We start from the raw sequence: 22,876 nt of genomic DNA, 5'->3' as shown, positions 1-22,876 counted from the left end.
ATATTCAGTAAACAAAACAAAACAAACAAAAACCCACAAGATTTTCAAACCCCATACCACAGACCCAGATTGGGATTAAATTGCATACAGCTAATATGATTCATGAATTAATTTACTTAGCTACTGAAAAGAAGATACTAGATTTGTTCTAGCTCCAGCTATAAACTCTAGCCAGTGCTTTGGAGGAATGTGAAATCCCACATTATTCAAATGGCAAATTATATAATGTCATAGATTCCTTTCTGACACCAATATCAAAGAGCAGAGGCCATGATGTCTAATATTTGATTATTCCTATTTTATCAATTATATGTACCCTCTTAAAGTGCAATCACCAATAAGTCATGTAAAAAATTCTTTTGTATGGCATAATCAATAGAATTACAGCATCGCATGACCAATGAGAGTGAGAGATGAACATGCCAAGAATACATTGTGTGTAAATAAACAACTGGGCTCACAAACAAAAGAGTATTCATTTATGAATATAGCCCTGCACCTAGGTACCTGAGAAGGAGGACTTTCTAACTTGTAAATAATGAAGTTTAAAGGATTCATTGGTTTCATACAGATATGGTCGGCATCCAAAACTATAGATATTCAGCAAAACTTCTCAGGTCTGATTCTGATTTCATCTGATCAAAGAATCATAATATTTTATATTGAATATATATTTAATTTGTTGAGAAACCAAGAAACATGTTTTACCAGAAACTTGAACACTAATTTTTTTTTTGAAAGATCTGTTTCCTACATTACTTCACTGGTGTTAGTCTTGACACCAGTGGATGTGGATGCATTGGAGAGGGTCCAGCACAGGGCAACCAAAATGGTTAGAGGGCTGGAGGAGATGACCTCTGAGGAGAGGCTGAGGGATTTGGGTTTCTTTAGGCTGAAGAAGAGAAGAGTGAGGGGGGATTTGATAGCAGCCTTCAACTTCCTGAAGGGAAGTTCCAGAGAGGATGGAGAAAGTCTGTTCACAGTAGTGATGGATGGCAGAACAAGGAACAATGGTCTCAAGTTACAGTGGGGGAGGTCTGGGTTGGATATTAGGAAAAATCACTAGGAGGGTGGTGAAGTACTGGCATGGGGTACCTAGGGAGGTGGTAGAATCTCCATCCCTAGAGGTTTTTAAGTTTCAGCTTGACAAAGCCCTGGCTGGGTTGATTTACTTGGGATTGGTCCTGCCTTGGGACTTGATGACTCCCTGAAGTCTCTTCCAGCTCTATGATTCTATGATTGATTTCCAACAGTGTAAAAATGAGAACAAGTCCCTGAATTCACAAAATTGGGATGTGTATCCCTTCAGTTGGAATTTGGAAAGATAATTCTGGCTCCTGACAGAACTAAGCCATATAGGAGTGAAATTTAAAAATAATAATACATTAATTGCTTCACATCTCACAAATTTGAGTCACATCTAGGCTGTGTTGTTTTTTCAGATACATTTTGGGTGATTCCTGTTGTATCTGATAGTTTGCCCATCTTCTTTATTGCGTACAATAAAATATAATTTATTTATTCATATGCCAGTTAAATTAAATTCACAGCCAGAAGACGATTGGTGTTACCGCAGTACTGGATCATTCTTCGTCAAAAATGCTGTTGCTTAAAAACCTCACATCTAAATTTTTCCCTCAATGTACTACCTAAATTTAGATCACAACCTCTTCAGAGGATAGTCCATGTCTTTATTTTCTGTAATGAGCCTAACACACTTTAGGTTTTCTATAGCTAACGGATATGTTCAGTTCTGGTCACATTTTTTAAAAAAGGATGATGAAAAACTTGAGCATGTGCAGGGAAGAGCCACAAAAATTATGTGAGGGCTGGAAAATGTGATTAGAGTGACAGACATACAGTGGCATGATTCGCTTACCAAAATGGATCCTGAGATGTAACTTGATTTATGTATCTATCTTTGGGGGGGGTAGGGGAAAATGCCAGGTACTTATATCAATAATCCAGATAATTTCCCAATAATTCATCACAAGACCATTCATTGTAAAAACCAAAATAAATGTTTGTAGTATCCTATACTCTATCCGGGAATAAAATTATGTCCTTGTCTTCCTTTTCATACAATAGTACAGTCCTAAATCAAAACTAATCCAAAAGCATGTACCTGGACATAAATATCTGCATAAGTACTTGCCATATAAATATTGTTTTGTAAAAACCCTATATTAATCAGTATCTCAAAGGCTAAAATTCTTTCTCTGTTCTTATGCAATAATTAAGAAGAAAGTTATGGTTCAAGGTACACATTTTTTAATAAAGTGATTTATAATAGTCAAGGGCTCAATTCCAACCTTAGAGGTAAAACTACATATGGACATGTACAGGAATTGCCCTTAACATTTTTCAGTTTTGTGTTTGATAACTAGATAATATTCAGTATTTGTACAGGAATAACTAGTAAGCACTGCAGATAGTGAGGTAATGTTTAATTATCTAAAGCTGTTGAATATGTTTAAGGGCAACCACTACATCTTGTAAAATCAGCCCCAAGTAAATATGATGTACGATGGCTGATTTTACAGTACATTCATACCCACATATGAGAGCTAGGCAGAGCGGTGATATTCATTATTTCTGTAGAACTTGAATCTGGAGATACTGGTGTTGTAGTGGTTTAGTTCCCTCACTCCTCACTTGATCTGTGTTCATACCCTGGACATTAATGAAAATGAGTAGTTGTATGTTATCATTCATATTTCCATTTATCCATTTCATAAACCCATCAAGGGACTGGGCATGATAGTTATATCCTGCTTGAGAGAGGTCTCAGGCTGGAACAACAGAGGAGTTGCAGATCATCATGTACTGTGGGTGAAATTAGGTGAGGGTTAGCATGAAGCTTATAAGATGTATTTGGAGGTATTATGTGGGATTCAAGTGATGCATAGACCTTGTATTATCCCTCTGCACTGGGGTGAATATCACCCTCATAGATCCGTATAGGAAAAGTTTGCTCACACTGACCCATGCTATGCCTACTTCAAAAGAATGCTACTAGTCCTTTTATTTTCACAGGCACTAACACTGACTTTCAAATTAAGAACAAAAATAGATCTTTTCCTCCTTTTTACTGATTATCTTATGCTACAGTTGTTATGATTTTTACTTCTGTTTCTAGATTTTCAACAGCACTGAATTAAAAAAGGTATCATGATCCATAACTGCTGTTAGAAAATTTGACAGTAGTTTCACAATATCCTTGCCTTTAAAACCCAATACAGCCTTATCAAACAAACATGGTAGGAAATTCAAATAAATATTTACCCACTACATTAAACATCAGCCACTTTTCAAAGCATATTACAATGCAAGCCATATTGCCATATAACCACAGTACTGTGATTTGACCATGAAGCTGTTACCATCTGGTCGTGTGTGTGTATGTGTGTATGTGCCCGCGTGCGCGCGCGCGCACACACACACACACACACTCACGTGAAAGAGAGAGAGAGAGATAAGGAGAATTACAATGCATCATCTGCTCAGGTCACTCAGTGTCTTGCAAGTTTAATCAGGCTTTCTTCATCCTCCATTACACTCATTAGGCCTTGTTAGGTTAGTGCTCAGTGTTGATCTGTATCTTGGTCAAGGCAATTGTTGCTGATTAACTATAATTACCAGTAATGGTCCCAACTTGCTTTCAGCAGGATGATGCCATAATTTTGTACAGGCTTTGTGCTGCAGTGAACAGTTCCAATCTGCTAGCCATTTACTTGCTTACTTACTGTTTTGAGCCAACAAGTTGTTTCTTGTGTGGACCCATCCCCTCATCCATGTGTGTCCCAGCCATAAACATCCTGCTTTACCTCAGGCAGATGAAAGACGAAGAAAATGAGGAAAGAAAAATTAGAAAGAAATTAAACAGCAACAGGAAAAAAATCCTTAAAAGGTGGCTCTGAATAACAAAGCAGTTTGATTTTTATGCAAGTGAATGCTAACAAAGGAATCTATTCCTTGCTTCTAATGCCTATAGATAAGTGCATTACTGCAATTCACAGAAAGAAATTGTGAAAAATGTCGTGTATACATAGTCCATTCCTGAAATGCTTGCTCATGAGAATAGTTCTTATTCAGATCCACAGTCCATTGATCTCAGTCAGATTCCACTCATGAGTAGAGCTCCTCATGAGTAGGAGTTTGCAAGGATTATAATCCACTGTTTCGGCTCTGACCATTGCACAAAATATTTTTTATGCAAATGTTATTTGAAAAGATTCTACACCTGATTTTCCACCCGGCCTTATCAACGCCTTTGTGTGTGTGTGTGTGTGTGTGTGTGTGTGTGTGTGTGTGTGTGTGTATATATATATATATGTATATATATATATAAATAAAATAAATTATGGACACAAATGCAAGTTTGTTTCTGCAATTATTTGTATGAAAACTTAAATTCATTTAAAGGTTTTAAGTCCTGATTTGCTATTACCACTAATTAGGATTCCAGGCAATATTAATTATGACAAATAATCAGAGTTGTTGACTCAAGTCCCACAACTTGAACTCGAGTCCGACTTAAGTCGCCTAGGTGACTTGCTAATTTTGTTAAATCGGCTTGGTGAAAAAATTGTCTGAAAATGTCAATATCGATGGCTTGTACAAAAGTGACTTGACATTTTTTAAATTAAGACTCGAGACTCGACTTGAGACTTGAACTGTAGTGATTTGAGACTCGACTTGGACTTGACAATGATGACTTGAAGACAACACTACAAATAATTATCATTATGAAGCTGAATATCAGTCATTTACACGTACACGCCATAGGCCGCAAAACCATGGTCATGTTTAAAAAATCTAACCCTTTTAGTACAAAGCCTATTAGCATAATGTGCCAAACTTTCAAAATGGATAACACATAAATCTATGCATAAAAATGAGAGAACTACACATCTGTTTTTGCTATTAGTTGTTTTCTGTTATGGTTGTACAATCATACCCAGGGATTCACTCACACTGTCCCATTGTGCTTGGTGCTGTATATACACATTGGGGACATAGTCCAGTAATGAACAGTCATGTTAAGGCAAGCAATTGTATTCTGGTAACCTGAGAACCTAAGCACTCTTTGAAGTCAGTCTAGTGCTGGAATTCTTAGAGACTGGAGCAGACTGCTGCAGCTTCCCTAATAGAGCATTAATCCTCTTGCTGTATGTGTGCTTGAATTTATTTCCACAAGACACCCCAGACCTTGACCTCGAAGTGCATATAATTTACGAACGGAAGAACTATATGATGAATGGAAGACAGTTGTATAATTAAATATGCACAATTGTATTGTTTCTGAATACTTATTAAACAAATCAACAAACAACCAAAAAATAAGAGAAAATGCTTTTTAAATTGAAAAGTCAAGCACTTGTCAGTTAGGAAATGCCAAATTTACACTTGCTGACAAGCAATTCTGTCCCTGGGTGTGGCCATCATGTACACTGAAAAATAGTATGTAATTAAAGATTTTATCATGATGCATACACACAAGGTAGCAGAATTAAGGTTTCACAAGCAGTCATACATACTTGTCCTAATTTACTAGTGCTTTACTTTGCAACTTAACTTTTTTTAATAGAATGCATTTTCCTAGATTTTCCTAATTTTTTAATTAAAAAGTATATATGTGCAACAGTAACAACCCCTCAAGTTGTTCTTAATTTCTTGACAAATTTAACTTTCTATTTGGCACTTGCTGTCTAGTCATGTGAATACATCCTAGGGCATAATTTGGCTCTTAGTTTTCAAGTTACCTAATTGCATTGAAACAGCCTTCTTTTCCTAAGAGAACAGTGGCAAATATATGTAGAAAAGTCACTATTTTCAAAGATATTACATTTTTACCCTGACTAAGCTTCGCATTTGGCTTTCACCATTATGAGACAAGGCACCGAAACATAAAACAGTCACACACAAAGAGTTAGATTCACGAGTACATTTCAGCTTCTTTACACTCATCTGCCAACACTAAAGAGACATAAAACTGTTTAACTATTCAGTTAAGCCTAGTTTACAGCTATTTTGTGTTGCCAGAATGGTGCAAATCAGCTGGAGGATATTGGTGTGGACCTTGCTCAAGATTTACAGACCATGTGATAAACTGCGCACACGTTTAGCTGCCTCACCTGCACTCTGCCCACTAATCCATCTCCAGAGACTTATTTTAACATTTCAAACTCCTTAACAGCTTTAAACAGATGTTGTTTTTTAAAAAAAAAAAAAAATCCACCTGCCAGAGAAATGTTTCTTTGTTCTCTTACCAAATGTGAAATCTTTCCTAACAAATTACCCTTGCCTCAGGACTGGATGAGCAAAAGTCAGTCTTTCACTAGTATTAGCTTTTATACACCCCTAACTACTAATGTTTAATAGTTAATTGACTCTCATTTCATTAGAGTCAGAAAAGGAGGATTATAACATCAGCAAGTTGCTTATAGGTGTGAAAGGCCCACATTTCATTTTTTTCAGGTAGAAGAAAACTATTTTACATCATTTTTAGAGATTTGTATGGCTCCTGAATTCTGGGTGGGCATATTTATATTTAATAATACCTTCTTTAAAAGGTAGAGATACAAAAACAGTTCTAATATTTTTTCCAAAAGGTTTGTAAATTATTTTTATCTGTAACATAAATGGCACATACAAAGTATATGATAGCATAATATAGTACAGATGTTTTATTAATTTGTCTTGGATGACTTCAGTCACTCATGTTTGCTTTTCCAACTATGAATAATGCACCAATCCAAAATTCACAGTGAAAAAGCATCTTATAACACTATAACATCATATCTGTATTTATATCTATTATCTTCATCTTGAAAACAGTTAAACACATGCATAACTTTATACACTTGCATAGTCACACAGAAGGCAATGGGAATATTCACATGCATAAAGTTACATACTTGCTTAAGTACTTGCAAAATCATATTTATGTATGTTGTGTAATACTTGCATATATTTACATTCCATCTTGCATAGAATATTGTTACATAGTTTTACTTATATACCAAGTGCATTAATTTGTTGTTGAATTGACATGGAAAGCATTGCAATCTAGAAGCAAAAAACAATCAATAGAATTTTTAAAATAAAATTATGTTAAGGATAGCTTAAATAGTAAATGTGTTCAGATTACAGTGATCAAAGCACAGTCTTTCATTTCTGGCCCATATTTAAAATATGTTGGAAACAATTTTAAAAAGGATTTGTATTTAATTTCTGTATTAAATCTCATACTCACTAAGCTTTTTTCCCAGGTTATAGAAGGAAATGGAAATTGCTGGCCAGGAAATCATGTCTCAGAAAGATCACATCCTTGTCACAATTTGTCTTTAGGCAATCCATCTTTCAAATGAAAAGTAAAAACGGAGGTCCTGATCACTTGTGGTCAAAATTACCATTTGTGGTGAACCTTTTCAAGGAAAGGGTTATTAGCCCCCAAGGTGTTGGTTAAATTCCACCCTGAGTTATTACATGTTGTCTCTCTAATGTCCCAATATAGTTGGATTCTGTATTTTTACTTCCTGTCCTAAACAGTTGTATGGTGGTGGCATTTGCTCTGAAAAAGTTGTCATTTTCCATCGCCATAGTTACATACCTTCTCCTCCCCAAGCCTCTTTTATTTAATCTTGTCATCTTCTAGCTGACTTTGTACCAATATTTCAAGCTACAGAATATATAAGGTACTAACTCATGGGAAAGAATACAAGGATTTAGTTTCATCTCTCTTCTCCAGGGCCTATATCATTCTTAAGAGTTGCTTCTTTTCTATCCATGTGACTTTCTACACACAGCCAAGCAAAGATTTATAGAGAGTAGGAGTAAGCAGTATGGATTTCAGTGACCCAGATTCCCATCTGAATTACAGCCTTTAGAGAAAATGGAGGTTCAAGTATATGAATTCAAACAGAAAAAGAAGGTCCCAAACAGACTATTTGTAAACACTCTCCATAGCATTCTTCTAGAATGTGAAAAGCGTTATTATTTTTGTTTGTTTTTTCTGTCAAAAAAAGATGTTTATTTGGATTATAAGCAAAAGATATTCATTCTTTTTTCATCAGTTCAGAAAACTAACTTACTGAGAGAAAAGATGTGCATTATTTTTGCTTTTTCTCCGATACCATATTGCATGACTGACCTACTGAGCACATTTTGCTATCCATTTCAGCTGACCTTTCTAGTTCTTATTTGCCCTTACTTGTATTTAATAGCCATAGCAGTATTTTTTTTTTCTTTCTAGCATTGATTGACAGTGGAATATTCTGGCTAATAGCTACAGAGTCAAACCACAGACCTAGACACTGTACAGACTGTACATCCCTTGGAGTTTGCCAGCAGACTGTTCTTTGTGAAATACTACCAAGTAATTATGAATTCTGGAATAACACTTTCTTGGCTATTTCTAACATTAATGTGGAGTACATTTATTAGGTCTTCTCTTGCCATTAGAAATGGAGACTTTTATGCAAGCATTTTGTGTGCCGTACAATGCATGTAAAATAAGTGCTTTCATTTACTAATCCATTGTATGCCTTGCATGAATATAGGGCCCCATGTGGGAATAACCTAATCAAAGAGGTGGAAAGTGCATGGATTTCCAATTCTTCCATCACAGTTTGGGGTTTGCTCTGCTATTATTATATTATAGCAGGGGCACTTCCTCTGTTACAAGAGACATTACACTCTTCTCTCTAGAAAGCCCTCTAGCCTCCAGCTCCCCTGCCTTCCTCTGACAGTCTAGCTCCCGTGAAAGCTCTTGGTGCCAAGGATCCTGCAACCGTCATTGCCCTCAGCACCCTGTATGGTTCAGAAGGGATAAATCTTGTGGACTCTCCAGTAACTTGTGAGGCTTCACCCCAGAGGTTTGTTTGGAAGACAGAACCAATGCACATGCTTAGCAGATTTGCTAGGGTAAGGAAAGGGAAGGGGGGACATGTGGTAATAGTAGCCATTCCAGACCCACATTCTATCCTTATCACCACCACCAAGATACCAGCAAGTGCACAGGCATACATGCCCCGTAGCTATTGACTTAGTAATTGCAAGGCTTGATTAGTTTACAAATATGATATGAATACTTGATATTCTTGACCTGTGTTTTATATTTATTAGCTAACTAGAAGATTTACTTGGCATTGCTCTGGTCCTTACCTCAATTTTTATTTTTTGGAAAATAATACGAAATGAAAACGTGCATGCTACTTTTAAATCATTGCTCCGGGGTTGGGATGGGTTCAGTATACTGGCTGCTCTGGGGAAAGAAGAGTATCCAGGCTTCTCTCACCACAGCAGCTTGGAGCCAGCTGAGAAGCACCTCTCCATAGCTGCTGCAGCTCCAGTGGGCACAGCTGGGGGAAAGGAGAAGGGGTGCATGATCCCAGCTGTGGCAGGTCCAGGTTTGTCTGTCCCCTGCATTCCCCAGCCACAGTAAGAACTGCAGCAAACTCTGCACTTTCCCCTCTCTCCATGACAAAGGGCAACAACCATCAATGTTCCTATACAAATGGAGAAGGATTTACATAACCCCCTGCCTTCCCTAAAGGGCTCCTGGAAGCTGGGAGGCCTCAGGGCTGGGTCAATCTCCAATTGGAGGGGGGCAGCCAGACCCTTTCTCCTGCCTGGTGATTCTGTCTCTTTTCTGTATGGTTATGAGACGCAATCCCATTCCAGGCACATCCTACTTTTCTGGCACAATCAAACCCTTAAGCTGCTTTAAGTTAGGATAAGAGGAAGCTGTATACCCAATTTGGTGGTCCTAGCTCTTACCATTTAGAAGGAGTTATTGAACAGACAGACAAACTCTCTCAAATATATAGTAGTTGTCTGTAAAGTATTGTGAAGATGGAAAGTGCTATAGAAGTAGTGAGTAACTTTAGTGATAATAATAGTAGTGTTACAGCTGATTAAAAACCTACAATAGAAAATAGATGGAAATGCCAATATTAATTGAAACACAGAAGTTACTTTCATGAATTGATACAATTCTGTGCCTAAAAACTCAGTTTTTGCTCAGAAAAACACCCCAATTCTTCACAGGTGTAATTCTTCTGACCACTTCCTACATATTTTACCATTGTTGCAATGTTATACAGAATTCAAAATACATAATGTGATTTGCAAAACAAATAAGGTGAGAAAACTAAAATCTGAAAAACATACAGCTCCTTTCCAGTGCAACCTAATCCTTTCCCCATTTGAAGTCAATGGGAAAAAATCTTGCCCCTTAAATGGTAATTATTAGCCCTATAATTATTCATTTTGCTCCAAGAATTCTTATTTTGGTTCCCGTTCAATGCCTACTTTACATGTACAGTATTGCTTTAGTTTTAAATTTTTCATTGTGTATGTATGTGTTGTTGGAAATTATTAATAACATGAAATATTGTGGAAAACATTCAGACTACTCTTGAATATTAGGGAACTTTAAGATAGGCAAAATTAACTTAAAATGTACTTATAATAATTATAATATCTAATGTCTAATTTTTACAAGTCAGTGGGGGAAAAACATTCTCCCAGTCAGGTGACCTCCTTATAATCTTCCTGTATGCCCTTGTTCTAGTAGGCCTAGATCTGTCACTAGTCCTATAAATAGCAGTAGCTGTAGCAATAAAAAGACACAAAACAGAAAGTCATTTATCAAGCAGGTACTGCCATCTAGTGTCACAAATGAATTTTGTATCCAATTCTTTGACACACATACTGCCCCCCATCCATTTTAAATGTAATAAAAGCAAAAGTTCTGGGAACTAACAATACCTCATTTTCACATACACACATTCACCCACACATATATGTACATATAAAATATATGTGGGCAAACACAACAAAAATCTTTTGAAAGGGATTCACAAAGGTATTTAGACATCGAACTCCCACCTATTTGTGCATGTGATATAAGAATTTATATTGACCACAAAGGCACTTCTTAGTCCTTTGTGTTCACCTTCTGTAAAATTAAATGTTTTTGGTTATTTAAATGTGTATGTTCAAGTAGAAATGGAATTTGGAATCTTGTCATATGAATATTTATACTAACAATGTTTGATCAAGTTTTATTTGACTGCTATAACCACTTACAGTTAACAAAGAGATCTGAAACAGTGGTTATCAAATATTCACAGAGAAGTATTAGTGACCAGTCCTTTTAAATTATTTTAAACAATGCATCAGGTAATTTTGAATAATGAACAAACTTATGAAAGTTACAGTCCATGCAATGATAAACCACTAACAAACAAAATGAACTGATCACACAAATGAATTATTTTTTTAATTACTTGCAGTAGAAATGATGTATAAAACCCTCTCAAGTTGTTGATCTTTGGATCTGCTCAGTATTGTAAAAGGCATACTCCATGAACAACAGGAATCCTTCAGAAAAAGATAACCATATTTATTGTAATTTTTAATATGATTTTGATTACTTTATGGTCTTTCTATTATGTGTAATAACCTTTTCTTAGACATATTATTTGTCACAAAGGCCACTTCAAGTCATTTAAAAAAGTAGTTGTATAAAAATTAATATGAATAGAAATGTTTTAATGATTGTCTTTTAATTAACTGAAAAGAACATTTTAGTTGAACTGAAACATTTACCTGTAGTGCTTCCAGTCCAAATCCATGAGCTATTGTGTTAGTGCTTGAGAACCATAACAACTAATAGAAACAGAATTTACAAGACCAGTGCATTTTCCTTGTCCTAGCTGAATGAAAAAGAAAAAGTTAATCAACAGCATAAATTGTGGAATATATATTCTTTTATATTTATTAAAATATAAAATATAGGTTTAATATTCTCTTAGTAGCACAGTCGATAACATTTGAATTTTATTTTTTAAAATATATGATTTGTAACACAATTCTGGGTCTTAAAGTGTACATGCAAAGACACTCACGTATCTAACTTTGAGGTGACGCATCTTACACCTGTACAAGTAATGAAAATTGGCTAAGACCTGGTTTCCCCTAACAGATTTACATCAAGATTTTCTCACATCTTCATCTCTAATATCCTGCTTTCCCTGTCTCCAATGAGAGGGGGAAAAAGGTTTTTGCCCCAATACTTAAATCAACCTCCTCTCTTCCTATTGTAAATAATGAGCTAAAATCATATTTTGGAATAGAGGGATATATGAACCTGTAAGCATTGTCCAGCATAACAATTTAGAATTAGGAACCAGTTTTATAAGGGTCTGTTTACTCTCTCATCACTTATTTTTACTTTAGTTTGCAGTGTAGGTGTAGCATTTAGCTTTCCGAATGTTCTGGAACAGTGATGTGGTCTCACTTTGACCTTTTTTCTCTTCTTTCCAGCATACGTGCTAGGAAGCATGCAAGACTAGTAACCAGCAAAAGGTCATAGAGGAAGTTCTTGAACAAAGGTGGGTTAAGTGGGGGAAGGGGAAACAGAAAGGATGGAATGAGTCAGTGTGACACAGTTGTCCAGCTGGAAACCACAGCGAGGTCTTCCACTATACTGCATGAGCTTCTTAAAAGCAAAATCCAGACAAAGTCTATCTCTCTATAAATCTTTTCCCCTTTCCATTACTAGTTGGGTATTGTTGGCTCTAAGCCACCTGATTTTACTATGATTTATTAACTGCTATGCATTATATATGAGATTCAGGTTTACTGAAGAGTTACCCTTATGGTCAATGTTGCATACAAATCAGCTACTGTTAGAGAGGTTTATGGCATCTTTTTATGTTGCTAGGAGTTCTGTTAGGTAGTGTTAGAATTTGTGACTTGTAAAATGAACACACACACACACAGGAAGAGAGCGAGAATCCTCATTTGTTTCACATGGTCTGTAGCAGCACATGGAGTCTATCTTTTTTTAACAATAGTGATAGCCCTGCTTGATCTAGAAACAAAAGAATAAACACAAGAAGTCCTAAAAATCTGAGCACATAGCAGTTGAAGACATTGAACCTTGGCTACTCTGGTGCAAGCAGCTTAAAAAGTCACAGAAGCAGCCATCTCTTACGCAGAACACAAATATGTCAAAGAAGGAAACACACGTAAAGGACAATATGTCCTTTTTCATGGAGGCAGTCTGGAATAATATTACATCCCATCTGAGATAAACTGGTGCCAATAAAAGTGTCAAGTTCTGCTGTCTTTCCTCAGGCAAATCTCTCATTGACTGCAGTGGGAATTTTTCCTGGGTGTGGGCTATGGATTTTGGCTTTACGTTAAATTATTGATAGAAATGTAGCCGTGTTAGTCTGGGGTAGCTGAAGCAAAATGCAGGACAATGTAGCACTTTAAAGACTAACAAGATGGTTTATTAGATGATGAGCTTTCATGGGCCAGACCCACTTCCTCAGATCAAATAGTGGAAGAAAATAGTCACAACCATATATACCTGAGGATACAATAAAAAAAATGAACACATATGAGAAGGACAAATCACATTTCAGAACAGGAGGGGTATGCGGGGGAGAGGGGAGGAAGGAAGGTAAGTGTCTGTGAATTGATGATATTAGAGGTGGGGAGAGTGGGATGTCTGTGAGCTAATAGTATTAGAGGTGGAAGCTATCTTGGTAATGGGTAAGATAGTTTGAGTGTTTGTTCATTCCTTCTCGGAGAGTGTCGAATTTTAACATGAATGACAGTTCAGAGGATTCCCTTTCAAGTGCAGATGTAAAAGGTCTTTGTAGCAGAATGCAGGTGGTTAAGTCATTGAGAGAGTGTCCTTTCTGGTTAAAATGGCAAGAAACTGTTTTTTCTTTGTGATCTTGTCTGATATCTGTTTTGTGGGCATTAATCCTTTGGCGAAGTGTCTGAGATGTTTGTCCAATGTACATAGCAGATGGACACCTTCGGCACATGATAGCATAAATTATATTTCTGGATGCGCAGGAATATGTGTTCTTGATCTTAAAACTTACTTGGTTAGGTCCAATAATGGTATCAGCAGAATGAATATGTGGACAAAGCTGGCAACGGGGTTTGTTGCAAGGGAAGGTACCAGGGTTGGTATTAGTGTGGTATGTCCTGTGGTTGTTGGTAAGAATCATGAGGTTAGGTGGTTGTCTATAGGAGACTATGGGTCTGTCTCCCAGAGCCTCTTGGAGTATGGCAGTGGTCCCCAACGCGGTGCCCGCGGGCGCCATGGCGCCCGCCGGGGCATTTGTAGGCGCTCGCCGACAACCCGGGCTGGCCCCGCCCCCCCGGCACGCGGCGCACTGGAGGCACCGGCCCCAAGCGCGCGACACGCACCGGCACCTGGTGCGCGGCGCTCGGGCGGCCCCAGCCCTGGGACACATGCGGGCGCGTGGCGCCGGTGCTGGACCCAAGCGCGTAGCTCGGGCGGCGGCGCCAGCCCCGGGCCCACGGCACAAGGGGCTCGGGCGGCCCTGGCGTGCCCCAGGACGCGCGGCCCCGCCCCCGGGTGCCCGGCGCATAAGTGGCCCCGCCCCCGGGCGCCCGGGAGCCCATAAAGGTTGGGGACCACTGGAGTATGGTATCCAGTTCCAGTATAGGCTGTAGTTTATTGATAATGTGTTGGACAGGTTTAAGTTGGGGGTTGTAGGTGATGACAAGTGGTGTTCTATTGTTGGTTTTCTTGGGTCTGTCTTGAAGTAGATGGTTTCTAGGTATTCGTCTGGCTCTTTCAATTTGCTTTTTTATTTCTCCGGGTGGGTAGTTGAGGTTTATAAATGCTTGGTAGAGATCCTGAAGCTTCTGGTCTCTGTCAGTGAGATTAGAGCAGATGCGGTTGTATCGAAAGGCTTGGCTATAGACGATGGATCGTGTGGTGTGTTCTGGATGGGAGCTGGAAGCATGTAGGTAACTGTATGAGTCGGTGGGTTTTCTGTAGAGAATGGTGTCTAATTTTCCATTGTTGATTTGTACTGTGGTGTCCAGGAAGTGGATCTCTCATGTAGAATGGTCCAGGCTGAGGTTGATGGTGGGGTGTAGGTTGTTGAAATCTCTGTGGAATATCTCCAGTGTTTCTTGGCCATGCGTCCAGATCATAAAGATGTCATTGATGTACTGTAGGTAGAGAAGGGGTGAAAGGGGACGGGAGTTGAGGAAACGTTGTTCTAGGTCAGCCATAAAGATGTTAGCATACTGTGGGGCCATGCGTATACCCATGGCTGTGCCGCTGATCTGGAGGTATAAGTTGTTCTCAAACTGGAAATAATTGTGGGTGAGAACAAAGTTACATAGGTCTGCTATCAGGTTGGCAGTAGTGTCCTCTGGGATAGTGTTTCTAATTGCTTGTAATCCGTCTTCATGTGGGATGTTGGTATATTCACAGACACTTACCTTCCTTCCTCCCCCCCAACCCCCTCCTGTTCTGAAATGTGATTTGTCCTTTTCATATGTGTTCATTTTTTTTAATTGTATCCTCTGGTATATATGGTTGTGACTATTTTCTTCCACTATTTGATCTGAGGAAGTGGGTCTGGCCCATGAAAGCTCATCATCTAATAAACCATCTTGTTAGTCTTTAAAGTGCTACATTGTCCTGCATTTTGCTTCGGTTAAATTATTGTTTGTTCCATAGTCAGCATTGTTTCATGACAGCTCATCTTCCCCTTCTTATATATAAATACAATTGTGCTTTAAGACCACAGAAATCTTCATAAAAATCACCTTAAGCACAAAATGGAATATTTGTACTGACAAAAAAATACAAGCAAATATAGTACATTGCAAAGGTATGAAGGATGATATAGGGTAGGGGGTAGAGGAGAGGGTTCTCCTTCACATCTGAAATGTCACCATGCTATTCAAACCACAAGCATTGCAATGTGTTTCAGAGTGGCATATGTTATGAAGTGTTTCTGAAGAAAGGAGTTAGTGTTAGGTAAAAGCATTATGTCCTACCAGGAATTAGTTAAATATTCCTTATTTTGATTCCCTGCCAAAAGTATTCTGGACCTAGTCAAATAGAATCAGATCCAACACAAGGACAGCAATCCAAACTGATAGATATCACAATTGATATAAGTTTTTTTTTAAGTTAATCTTTATATTTTTATTTTATATTTTATTTATTGGTTTGCAACCTAATAATGAGAGAGAATTACTGGCTTGAATTAACTTTTTACACACACCCCTTGTATTTTAAATGTGGATAATGTTCATAGAAGGCAGTTTGTAGACAAACTGCTATGAGCATGAACAGTTTTGTTCCTTAGGTCCCATTGTTTTTTCACAAAAAATATCTTCTTGGTACAGTAAATCTAAAAATGAAGCACAAGTGGACAGAGAAAGATACTTGGCCACAGTCCCAGCTGATGTAAATCAGATTAATTCCTTTAAAGATATTGTCATGGAAATGCACAATATAAAAAAGATTCCAAGTTGCCTTTCAGACTTTTTTGGAAGTAGCTTTATTTTCAGGTGTTGTTAAATCTGTGCTTCTCAGGCACCATGAAAGTAATACCAAATCTTAAAGGCAAGTTGAATATGCACTGCCAATACTGTGCTCTCAAATATAGTCTCCATGATGATTTTACAAATAGGCAATATAAAGGTGCTTGAAAAAAAAAAAGAAAGAACTAATGACTGCCTTACGTGAAACTCTTGTTTATAATCTTTGCACCAGACTCTTTTTTTCTTTCATTTACACTATGGAGCCTTCCAAAAGCAAGATGTCCTTGGCAAACCAGACACTCTACTCTGAATACAACCTAATTAAACTAAGTGCTACCTGTGGCAAGGATATTAGGTAATTCAGAGCATTCAAGTAACCAAAACAAAGCATCATTTTTCAGCTTTCAGATCCATTCTCAATAAACACAGTGTAGATTTTTTTGTAAAGGGCAAAGTGCTTTCTGATAAGCTAAATATGAGACCATATTGCCCCCGATGTTTAGGTACAGTAAATATCCCTATTGTGCTTCGTTGTCCTTGTTTCTTTTTTAAGTGTGTCTCATGATTAATCGGAGAATTAACAAAGATTAATAGGAATATGTAATAAAAGAAATATGAATAATTTAGTAGTGGAATGGAACAATATTATTAGTCTCTAGAATGAATAGCTAGATGAGATATGTTTTCTCACTCTGAGTTTCTCATTTTGGAGCATGTGTGACACAGCAGAATTTTTACAATTATTCATATTAGCATTTTAAATGTTCCCCTTGAAAATCAGTGAAGAACACAACGTTCTCTGGCAATTGAATACAACAGGCAGCTCAGTCATTGGTTCATCTGAAATCTGCTTGAAGTTCTTGTATTTGAACGATCTTTGAGTTGAAAGTAGGAACATATCCTTTCTGGAAAATACATTTCAAAGGCCTCTTCTAAATTCTTTTTAAAGTTACCAATTCTGCTTCATAGATATGCATTTTATATTAAGCAATTCTTTCTATATTACTGAGTTGGTAGATATATAGTACAGAGTTGGTAGACTAAAATGAATTGAAGGGTAAATAGTTTGCTATTCAGATATATCTCACTATACATAGATTGTAAATATATTCATTCTATGCTAGAAATAATTGTAAGGTGTTCTAAAATATGCAGAAGACGTGTTTTTTTTTTAAAACGGGATTATATTTGTTTGGTGATCTTGGCCCATATTGACATGAGACAGGTCACAATGTAGCAACTGTTCAATATCATCCTTTGGACTTCTCTGATAGAGCACTTAACTATCTCAGCTTTTCCAGTGATCATCTCATTTATCTAGGATTATTGCACTGAATTTACTGTTTGGTTTTCTTCCAGAACTGAAATGTCAAGTCCAGTGTCATGCATGCAGTAGCTTTGTGCTATGAGAGCTCAACAGATCCACCAAAAGCTGCTAGCAGTTGATCTTTGGATAGTGCTAGAAATAAATAAATCCTCTTTAGCAGATCAATATTCATCCCATTTAATGCTTGATGTGAAACTTGTGGATTTGAGTCAGTAATGCTGATGTACAGCTAATCGTTGAAAATGAGCATTAGGGCTTTTATAGCATGGCAACATGTTATCAAACAGGAAGAGAGAAAAGTGTTCAGTGACTCCTCCGGGAGGTGGGAGGGGAACTCCTCAGCAATAATATGTAATTCAATGCATATTTGTAACCTACACAATTTTACACTGTAGTGATTTTGTCCTTTATTGCAAGATTTATTCCAGTACTTTAGTTTATAAAACAGATTACTCACATATCACATGGCCCCCCAAAATATTTTATAAAGTAGATCTGGTATAAAATATCCCCCAGTCATGCATTTATCCAGACTATGTGCAAATATATGAAATATGCACTCTATGCAATACATTATATGTCTATGTACATGATGTTGAATGTCTGCATTATATATCCCTGTTATGCATCCCTATTAAGGGTCTGTAATGCATATTATACAGCTTCTTTACATAAGCAGACTTAAAAATCCTAGAGAAAAGTGATCATATTAATTGTTAAGGCAATATATTAAAAACTGAAAAGGGAGATTTTTAAAAGGCTAAATTGGCGGAGAACATTTTTCTCTACTTATGTAATATAATTTTAAATATTATATAGAAAATCACAAGTTAAAAACATCATATTTCAATAGAACTTTCTTATGTTGTGCTAAAACTATATAATGAGTTATATTGGCATGGTATCCACATAAGTTAGTTTGCACAGTGTGGTCTTTGTGTATACCAGCTTCCAGTTCTGTCAGAGAAGGTAAAACACAGATATTTGGAGTGGCCAAGTGAGTAAACACTTGAAACAGTATTTCTGATGAGAAGCATAGTTGTATGGACTTCCCTCATGGCTAAGTTACCCATACGTATATTTGGAAAATACAACGTGAATGTATATGAATCATCTGTGCACTTAATGGAAATACTAGTATTTGATGGCCCAGATGGATTTGTGATACATTGTAACATTGCGTGTTGTCTCCTTTGCCTACATACTTTAATTTGTTTGGTAAAGACAGCAATGCCAGCATGCTGAAAACACAAGAGAGATATTTAAATAACAAGCACCCAAGAACACCTGCTGACTCCAGGTGTCCAGTGCATGTCTTTCACCTTGATGGCAAGATGATAGCTTCTTTCATAGTGCTACGAATATCAACCCTTTACTCCTCCTCTTAAAGGGCATAGCCAGCAGGATTTCAATTTGTTGTGAGCCCAAGTTTTGCAGGAAAGGATGTGGGAAACAGTGAGGAAGATTACATTTATCTGCAATACAATAAATCTCTGAGAAGCAAAGAGGTGTCTAGCTATGTTTCATGCAATGATCTGCAGATATTTAAAGTGCAAGGATTCTGTATGTCATTGCAGTATCTATCAATGGAACTTAGATAAAAGAAGACTGTTAACCAGATTTAAAAGGCTACCAAAGGGCTATTTAAAGTGATGCAGGGCGGAGGAGGGGGTATTTCCTGTAAATTAATATTGTCTTTATCCTTTCCTATCTTCTTTTAGTTCCACAAGCTGCATATCAAAATGTTATGTACAGAACCTGGTTGGTATTAAAACCATTCTGTTTAAAATATTTTCATCTGCTAGAATAATTTTGGAGAGGATTTGGAGGAATAGCATTTTTTTTCCTCTAATGAAAAACAAAGGGATCAAGGAAACATGCCTGGGTTTTCTAACTGATAAAGGAGCAAGTATCATCTTATAAAAGTCCACTCACTCATCATTCACACACTGTGAACTAAGAATTTTACTCAGGGAAAAACTCCCAGTGACAAAAGCCTCTCCCAGTCTGCAGTACCCTGCTTAGTCCAGGTATATCTCAGTGGATGTGCCACTGAAAGTCAATGCTTCTTCAGACAACTATCTCTGCTTCTAGGTTCTCTCCATGATGGGCTCAGTCACTGGGACACAATTCTTACAAGACTCATGGTGCTAGGTGAGGGAGAAGTAATAGAGTCCATAGTAGGACAGCCATTACTTTCCTTGACCATCCTCAGGATCCAAGAGGATTTACTCCAGGAGGAGGTTGCTTTCCAGGAAATTCCATGAAGTGAGCCTCACAGTGTTTGTTTTCCTCTATGGTCCCCTTAAGGTAGCTGTTGGTGCCATAGTAGGGTTAAATAAGGATTTAATAATAACAAATACTACAAAATCTATGCTGAATCCTGAAACTTTTTTGTAAGTAATCCTTACTGATAAGTAATTCCATGGAAGTCACTACTTGTTTGTGTAACTAAGGGTTGCAGGATTAGAGCTGATAAACAGTTTTGTTGGTAGTCTTCATGTACCACAGCTACAGGAAGTTTAAATAATGAAAAGCAGGTAGGAAATATATCCAATTAGATAGGCTTCCTCACTGTGCTGATCACTTAGGCCCAGATTTTTAATTTTTTTAGGTTTTAAATTTGCTGTGTTCAAAAGAGATCTGGGCACGTAAGAATCCCAATCCTATCGGCAGTCATAAACTTTTAATGAGGCCTACATAAATGACATTTTGTAGCACTAAAGATTTGTCCTGTCTTTAAATATACAATATGGAGGACATAAAAGTTGCCCTTTCACAAGTAATTTAGGGATAATTTATTGTAGGCTGCAGATTGTAAAACAAAACAAAGCAAAACAAAAATCTTTCCAATATGTTGATTTTGAAGTCAACTATTTTTTAAAGGAAGAAAAAAAAATCCTTTTGCATTGCTTCAGTAAAGTTTTTCTAGCACTGATTATACAAACTCTTCTTCATCTTTCTCATTGCTGAAGAGGGATGCCGTTCCCCGCTATTAATGGCTCAACTCTGATCCTAGAAAAGACCTCTACACTGTACAACAATGCCAAAGAATGACTAAGACACTGCACTGATTCTTTTTTTTTTTTAATGATTCTTTGAAGTTCAACCTGAATAGCAAATGTTTTGGCATTCTCTAAAAAAAAAAAATGGCTCTTTGCCGGATTTTTGTTTTGTTTTTGTTCTGCCTTCGGAACCCATAGGCAGGTTCAGACAGGAAGTGCAGCCTGAAAGGCGAGGCTAAATCCGGCGGGGAGGTGGGGATTAATCATAGCAAAAAGCTGCAGTGTGATCCTGAGCCTCTTTCTTAGTGGTATGACATAGAATGAAAATACTCACAGTCATATAAGTATCCACATTTTTATCCACAGCAAATCTAGCAGACAGTTGTAAAGTGAAGTCACTCTGCTATTACAGCATTTAGGAGCATTTTTTCACAATACACATGCTGAATACTTAATTTTTTTTTTAAAAAAAAAGGACAAAGGAAGTTTTAAAAACAATTCAAGCAATATATTATGTAGTTACCATAATCTGCCATGACTTGAACAATATAAGGCAATTTTTGCATAGAATCTTTAACAAAAGCTATTTGTGCACAAACTTTTTACAGTTGACATAATACAAATAAACAACAGCAGTGGAAAACAGAAAATAAGATATTATATACAAGGTAGAATAGGCTAAAACTTTACACAATGTACAAAATGGGGAAAATATTCTCTCTTTTTCTCCTTTCTTCAGATATTTTTGATCTACTGGAATAAGGAGACGTTAATAAGTTCTTGACCCGCTCAATGAGACACTAACTGGAAAAAATAGGATGGTCTGATTCTCATTTACATTTACACTGCTTTACAGTCACTTTAAACCCATTTTATACAAACAATCTAGAGTGGCCTTTTTGTAAATGCAACTCAGACTTGGAGACTCATTACATGGAAAAATATTTACAGACAATACAATGCTTTTTTCATATAAATGTATGCCCTTAATTTATTCCAGAATTTTATGATTAGCCAAAAAATACAAATGTTTTGAGTATTTGGCTTAGATCAGCATCCAAAAGTTTGAATAAGATATTGGAAGAGCTTAAGTTTCATTTGCATCTATTTTCAAGACACAGAGTAAGGCCTGCACCTGTTCCTGCTCTTATGAAATCACTTGGAGTAGAGGGTGCTCTGAACAGCTGAAAATCAAACCTGCTTATCTCAAGATGAGGAAGCATCCAAAAATCAGAGCAGATTTTCAAAATTGTAAGTTATATACATTACAATTGTGGCTCAAACTAATGGCTAAAATAAAAAAAGACAGTGAAATCCCTGTCAAAAAATCTAAAAGACCATCAAATGATGCTACAGATATTTCTTATAATTCTTTTAATACAACCATTTTATTGTGTTTTTTTTTATCACAGTCCAAAGAGGGCATCTGCTGCCTGAAAATGTATTGCTGTCTTCACAGAGAGCTATATCTTAAGGCTGATAAACAGTCCTAACTTGCAAAGAAGAGCACAGAATTTGCATGCAATAATACGGACACAGTGTGCCAAGCAAACAAAATTAAACCCCTCTTTGTCAGGCTGCAAAAAGGTAAATGGACAAAGCTCTCATTCTCTTCCTTTTGAATGTCTGAGAACAAAAATGAACAGCAGGGGGAGCTCAAGCATGGCTTAAACTCAACAAAATAGAGCAAATAGAAAAAAAATATTTGTAAAGGGTGACAAATGGTGTGCTGCCCTCTTTTGAGCCATTTGTGTAAAGCAGCAATTCCTAAAGGGAATCTCAACTCCCTCAAGTTCCTTCTCTCCCTGTAAAGCATATTATAGCAGAAAGATACTGCGACTGTCGTTCTTCCTGTGGCTCCCCAAAAGAGTGACCCCATAAATGGACTTTTTAACTTGCAAAAAGCTCTTTCAGATGAATAGAGCATTTGTATAATTAGTCTTCTAATTAGATTTGATTGTGTGATATGCTAAGTAAATAGACAGACAGACAGATAATTCTTTCTTACAGGGATCTCCCTTGTGTCGGTGTTTTTTTTATATGTTCTTCACCAAAGGCGTGGGGTGTTTGCATTGGCTTCTCACACATGCAATTTTGAACCCAACTACATTTCATAGTCATGCTAACATTTGATTTCTGTGCAAATCGGATCTAACACAGACAATACGACTCACAATTAAGCCACAGA

The 22,876-nt window shown here is 37.0% G+C and overlaps 1 long non-coding RNA gene across 2 annotated transcripts in view; it reads left to right on the top strand.

Moving 5' to 3' along the window:
• LOC112545153 (uncharacterized) overlaps window positions 1–22,648 on the top strand; it is a 57,739-nt gene extending 35,091 nt beyond the window's left edge. Inside the window, exons 3-5 of one of the 2 annotated variants that reach the window (XR_012904083.2) lie at window positions 12,337–12,404; window positions 21,804–21,939; window positions 22,101–22,648. This is a non-coding gene — a long non-coding RNA (uncharacterized LOC112545153). Of the gene's footprint in view, window positions 1–12,336; window positions 12,405–17,715; window positions 18,035–21,803; window positions 21,940–22,100 lie in introns of those variants that run through there. The other variant, XR_012904084.2, reaches the window with a different exon arrangement.
• The last annotated feature ends 228 nt before the right edge of the window (window positions 22,649–22,876 follow it).

Source organism: Pelodiscus sinensis, chromosome 4 (assembly GCF_052426305.1).
Source record: "Pelodiscus sinensis isolate ZL-2025 chromosome 4, ASM5242630v1, whole genome shotgun sequence".
Classification (NCBI taxonomy): Eukaryota; Metazoa; Chordata; order Testudines; family Trionychidae; genus Pelodiscus; species Pelodiscus sinensis.
The sequence above is the reverse complement of the archived record's forward strand: the minus strand, read 5'-3'. Positions and strand labels throughout refer to the sequence as shown.